Below are 6975 nucleotides of genomic sequence, written 5' to 3'. Positions count from 1 at the left end.
TTGTAGTGTGAATGGACTGCAAAGGGAGGTAGAGAAGAGCGGCCAACATCTGCTGGACTTAATCCTCTCCTCCAATGCCTTGTGTGTCTCATCCTATTTAGATCATATATTTTAGGACAGAGAACTATCAAATTAAGAATTTGTAAACTGCTCTGGGAGCCTTTTTAACTAAAGGGTGAGGAGAATAACTAAATTAAATAAAATAAATAGGTTGAATAGGCCCCTACTGTTCTTTTTTAATTACTTCTGAACAACTGTTGTTGATGATTAATGTATGATGCATAAGCACCTCATCTGGAACCATCCCCTGGGACATCAACAGGAGGTTTGGGTTTCAGATTTTGGCCCTGGGATGCTCCTGTCTGGTCAACTCTAATAATAAAAGTAGTAGTAATCATTGTTTTCATTGTTATTGCTTCATATCTAGACTTGAATTCCTGCCTTTTTCCTCTAGTTGGAATATAATTGCCATTACACCCAAGCCTGTAGGATGAAGTTTTTTTTTTTGGGGGGGGGGCGGTTGGTGTATAGGTGTATGAAGCAGATCCTGGGAGAGGGGCCGAATCTGTAAACATCCCTTTTAGCTTGTTGTTTGTTGTTGTGTGTCTTCAAGTTGTTTCTGACTTATAGCAACCATAAGGCCTATCAAGGGGTTTATTTGGCGAGTTTCTTCAGAAAGGGTTTGCCATTGCCACCCTTTGATGCTCAGAGAGTGTGGTTTGCCCAAGATCACCCAGAGGGTTTACATGGCCGAGCCAGGATTCGAGTCGTGGTCTCCAGAGTTGTAGTCCAATGCTCAAGCCACCACACCATGCTGGCTTCTTTCCCATTTAACTATGGTTCTTATTTTAGTTTTCTTCCCTACAGAAATATTTGCTCTGTGTTTGACTTATTTGCTTGTGAACATATATAACTGATGCATGATTTCTAGTGTTTAATGGAATCAGCAGAGTTGTACCACTGGGACATCACTAGGACCCACACCCTATGACATCCTCATGGAGCCTGTCCCTAGGTCTCAGGATTTGGCCTGGAAATCATAGAAGCTGGAATAACATAACCTGCAAAGACTTCCAGAGGACCTTTAGAGGTCTCAGAAGATGACATCATGGTTGTGGTTCTGGCCAAAAGCCCGATGCTTCACCAATACCCCTGCTCTCAACTGACCACTAAAAAAGTACTGCAATTTTTACACGTTTAAATTCTTGTTTTATGATTTCTAGCTTCCTTGATTCATGCTTCTCACATTTCATGTCCATGTGCAGCTTTGGGCTTTCTTTTCACATAAGTGCCTATCAGCAGCTGAACGTCCTTTTGGTTTGCATCCAGTTGCACCACTAGATTCATATTTGTCCTTTGCTCTTTGTCAGTAGCTGTTTGAGTCCTTTCTGACATGGGATTCTCATCTCCTGCCATTACCTCTTGGACTGTCTCATCATAAGGTTTTCAAGATGAAAGGCAAAGAGAATTGCTGCTTTTTCGGGCTTCTAGAACATGGCCACATAGCCCGAAAAACCCACAAAAAACTATGGATGCCGGACATGAAAGCCTTCAACTTCTCACTGAATTGCCACTGCCCACTAAAGTGCAACTGCTGTTGTTACTAAGATAGGCTTGCCATATCCCGCCTGGGGGTGGGACTTTCCCGGTTTGGGGTGGGTCCACACGGTCCCGCCCCGGTTTGGCCCCGCCCCCGGGATTGCCCCCACCCCTGGGCGAGATATGGCAAGCTAAGGGAGGCTTTCCCTCGCAGCTTGGGCCAAGGCCTGCAGGGAAAGCCTCCCTGAAGGGGAGGAGTCCCTCGCTGCTTGGGCTCCGCCCCCGCCGAGGGCGGTGCCCAGGCCCAGAGGGAAAGCCTCGGAGGCTCCTATTCAAATGTAGGGCACCAAAAAAAAAATATGTCCTACATTTGAAAATTTTGTCCTACATTTGTCCCGGTTTGGAGGTCCTGATGAATGGCAACCCTATACTAAGAGATCCTCCGCCATTAACACCTCTCATTATTTCTGTTACCCAGTGGGTTCCCTTCTGGTGTTTCTCTGCTGATACAGTCTTTACTCCTTGAGAAGGAAGAAAACTTTTTAGTCTAGTGTGTCCTTGCAATGCAATATTTGATACTGGGTTATCCTATATTTGACAGAGTCTAATCTCCTGACAGCATTACTCTCACCTTCTCTAACACACTTAACCCTCCCTCACCACATGAAAGTGTGCATCTAATGGCCAAAAAAATCCACAGTCCAAGGGAGTGAACCTCTTCAAAACACGGGGTTTGTACTCAAAAAATACTACAAACCTTTGACATGGATTTTGAAAGGATACCAGATTTAAGGGTAGTTAAGAAAGAAAGCAAAAGGCTTTCTTAGAACTTGTCATATTCTGGAAGAACTATAAACAGTGGAAGATCATAAAGTTAAATATTTGTTGTCATGCCATTTGCCTTCCAGGTTTAATTGAACTGGGTGCATGGATGATTTGTGGAACTATGGTTTATTGAGCATGCACAAATGCAAGCAATATTCTTTTGCTTTCACTCAGAAATCAAATATGGAAGAAGAAACTGAAAGAATATCTTTCTTTTCTTTCTTTTTTTTTGGCAACTCTGATTCTCCCTTAATGGTTGTGTTACCATGTTGTCAGAATGGCTCCTTTCAAATAAGTCTGTGGGCTGGGGAAACGAGAAGCAGAATCTTGACCCTAGCTAACAGGTTTAAAAGCAGAGGCTATAACCTTATTTCACCCTGATGTTACATTAAACATTTGTTAACAAAACACTATGAATTATTAGATTTTAGTCCAAACACAAACTGCCATATTCTTAGTTATTCTCGTCAAAATGTCATTACAATTACTGGGGTCTACCATTTTCATTTCTAGCTAGATACAGTGATGCTTTGGTGTGTATGTGGTTTTTAAAAAATGTCCCTGCCCTTAATTCCCCCCCCCCCCCGGCCATGCTTTCATTTGAGTTGAATGTTACTAGCCTTAAAATAACTAGCCTTAAGGTTACTAGCCTTAAAATAAGTCCTTCTCTCTTACAGTCTCTCTAGTCAGAATATTGTATCACTCCCCACCACCACCAAAAAAGAAAAAGAAAAGAAAGTTGCTGCTTTAATTTTAACTCCTTGCAACCCATCCCCAGAGCCTATCTCTAGTGCAAGTTGGCCATATTTGACAATCACTGACAGCAACATGAGTAGGTACCCTACATGGGCAGACATCAAAACCACCATCCACTGACCATTATCCAGCAACTTGCTGAGCTGATTTAATGAGGTGAAGTTGCTCAAACATACTTTGTTCTTCCTTTTCCTCCTGTGAGAAATCACTCAAAACAATGACCTCTGTATGTTGCTCTACTTAGAACAATTCTCCTTTCCAACTCAATTGATGCTGTAGAGAATGAAACCACAGCCTGCTGATGTGCTCTATAAATTCACTCCCAAGAATACTGAGTTTGAGATTCAAAAGGCAGGCATTTTAATTATTTTTTTAAAAACCTCCCACTTGTGATGATCTTTGGCCTAATTATTTTGATGTGTCTTTTTAAAGAGATAAGTAAATATACTCTTTTCCCCTTTTCCCCCCTCCCCCCTTTCTTTTTTTGCAAGAGGGGAAAAATACAACCTAGGAGTCTTTTGGCATTTTGCATGAGTAAAAGCATAATGACAGTCTCTCAGAAGTATGATTTTGTTCCTAACATTTGTGGATGTGTATTTGCACACATCTTTCCCCCTTTTTTCCTTTTTTCTTTTTTGATGTACTGCCCAAAGATGAACAGTTCAAATCAATTTGTTTTGAGACACTGGAGTTATATAGGACTTGTTCATGGCAATAAAACTAATAAAGATCAGTTGAACCAGTATTTTACCATATCCAAGTAAAAAATGTTTCAGAACTGATATAAAACCTCACTAATTCAAAGGGACTGGAAGAGAACATAACTGGAATGTCTGAAATTCTAATAAAGAGAGTATGTGGTCTGACACAACAGTCCAACAAATTATTTTGAGTACAAGGGGATAGTATATATCTTGTATAATCAGAAGATAACTTGATTTTAGCATACTGTACCCATAACCAGCAATTATGCCCTTGTTTTATTATGATTCCTTTAAGATTAGAACAGTGACCTCTCAGAAAGAAGAAAATGACCATTACACATTTGCAAGTGTAAATTTATTTAATTGCATGTATATTTTAAAATTGTTGTGCCTCAACAAAGTAAAAGCTAGGCAAATTTGTCATTTAAAAAAGTCTGGCAGAAAAAAATGGGGATAAAAAGTTTATTTGCCAACTTTTATGTTATATTAACTGTCAATCAAATTTGGATCACTGTGACATATTGCAGATCTTGTTCAACAAGAAACAGCTATGAATCCATGCATGCCAGGGAAGAATCCCTCCGTGGCACCCACAACCCTCCTGCGAAGCCACACAACGGTGCTGGAAAAACGCTGAGGAAAAAGTGTGAAAATGGGAGGAGGGCAGAGAAACTGGGACATTTTAAAAGCAGGTTACTTCACCGCTTAAACATATAACAGAAACTAAAGTCTCGGTTGCGGTGTAGCCAGCTTACGGTCTGGTTTACTTTACCAGGCCAGGACTGATTACGGCACTTCGGGGTCTGAGTCCTCCAGGGCGTCAGCGGGACCCCTTCGAGACCGGCTTCAGGACCCGCGCTCTAGCGGCCAGCACTTTCCCCTTATATCCCACAACAAACGTGGACCGGGATTGATTACCGGGCGGGCTTGGTAAGGCTCTGGGTCGTCCCCCGTGGGATGTACGCAGAAGGACCACCAATTCTCCACTGAGGATCGTGGCTCCACTCTCCTTCCCAGACCTGTCCTGTGGCCCCGGAAGTGCCGTTGGTTGATTGCCGAGAAGGCGTCCCACAGCCGGGCCTCTACTTCGGCCTTATGGCCGGTTTCTCCCACCCTCTGCGGTGTCTCTGGGCCCCTATGTTCCGCTTCTTGCCCCTTTGCCGACTCCAGCGTTTCCCCTTTTCTATCGCCTAACCCCGCCCCCTCCTCGGCCTCCGCCCTGGGCACAGCTGACTCGCCTTTTGCGGGCCCTCCTTCCCCACTTTGGGCTCCTTCTGGGTCCTCCGGGGCGTCGTCCTCCATGGTGAGACCCCAACCCGATTGCTCACCCTCCTCCACCCTCTGACACACCCATCAACCCTAGCCAGTAATTATCAATGAGGGCTCATAGGACTTGAGTTCTCATTCCTGCAACAGGACAATTATGTTTTCTTCCTGGTGTATCATTAATCAAAGAACAATAATCTTATTTGTCAGTTAAAGATCAGTTGTGTTTAAATTATGAATCAGAATTAGAGTGGAACTGTAGAAATAATGCAGCTTTGACTGCCATGGCTCCATACAACAGAATCCTAGGATTTGTAGTTTTGTGGGGGATCAGCACTCTTTGGTAGAGGCCTTGTAAAAGTAGAAGTCCCAGCATTCCATAGGATGGTGCCAAAGTGCATTATTTCTACAGAGCAGATGTACCATTCAAAACAGATAGTTAACCATGTGTAACACTAGAGTCTGCAGTTTACCAGATGATCTGTGGCATCTCAAATGGAGTGACACAAAATATGTGTATTTTGGAGCAAAAGGATAGGTATGTTTTGCAGACCTTTCTTCGAGAAGGAAAACTGTTTAAGGAAAAGAACTAAATGAAGGCTTTATTCCTAGTGATGTTGATATAAACTCCCTTTAAATAAAGAGGGCTCTTGGAGCATGGCTATTGCAAAAAATCCTTAGCAGGAACTGTGGCTCATAAACAACAAGAGCATAAACCTAAATTAAACCCTTATGTTATTCTTTCTTTAATCTCAGATTGAGACCAGTGTCACTTAACAAACGTTACAGTACTGCTTATTTGCTTGCATTTCTCCCTCAATATTTCTAACATCCAATTTGTTGATAGCTGAAGTATGTTGATTCTAGACCATCCTTCTCCTGCTTGCCCTGCTGCAAACATGTGTGAATAGTGATAGGTTTCTCGGAAGCTAAATCACTTTAACCTGTAACAGTAGAACTTCCTTTTCTCTGCTAGTTGAAAAGCATTCTTGAGTTAAAGCGGATTGAAGAGAAGGAAACGCTAGTCTAATCTCCAGAGGACAGTTTTTAGTTCATTTGCTTTTGCCTGCACTCTCTAAGCAGCCACTGGTGCAGGTAAGTATGTAATTAAGGGCTTACCTAAAATGGAGATTCTTTTACATGTCAGCCTGCTGCATGCTCACACAAGCAATAATAACCCACACAGAGACTTTTCATGCTGCCTGTGTTCTATTGTGAGTTGTTTCTGTGCAAGATCTCTGCTTTCCAGATTATTTTTGGTTCACGTTACAGATTATGTGGTTTATCCCTGCGCCACACACATGCAGCCAGGCCTGACTTTCCTGGATTCCCCATCACTGCTAGCAAATGCTAGAGAACCAGGACGACAATGAAATGTACCAGAGCTGGACTTCAAAGATATAGCTGTGTTAGTCTGTAGAATCAGTATGTAGAGAGATCTTGTTGCACCTTTGAGACTCACTGAAAGGAAGAAGTTGGCAGCATGAGCTTTCCTAGACTTAAGTCTACTTCCTCAGATGCATTTACATCCAGACCCAGCAGGAGCTCTTATCAGTGCATCTGAGGAAGTAGATTTAAGTCTAGGAAAGCTCATGCTGCCAACTTCTTTCTTTCAGCGAGTCCCAAATGTGCTACAGGATCTCTCTACATACAGAGCTATACTTGTCAGGTACGTTGGCAGATCAGCAGGCTTCCTGTTAAGTATACCAAAGAAGATTTAAATGTGTGCAGATTTTCCATATTTTCAGCAATATGGTTTTTCTCACCACAGAGCGCAACATATTTTGTATTAGGATATACCAACTCTAGAAGTGTCACAACTTTTACGTTCATGCTATTTTTTTTAAAAAAATTACTTATTGAAGTCAAAAATTTATAGAGAAAT

The sequence above is a fragment of the Sceloporus occidentalis genome, unplaced genomic scaffold (genome assembly GCF_023333645.1).
Source record: "Sceloporus occidentalis isolate IW3139 unplaced genomic scaffold, rSceOcc1.0.p SCAF_4, whole genome shotgun sequence".
NCBI lineage: Eukaryota > Metazoa > Chordata > Lepidosauria > Squamata > Phrynosomatidae > Sceloporus > Sceloporus occidentalis.
Note: the sequence above shows the minus strand (reverse complement) of the source record.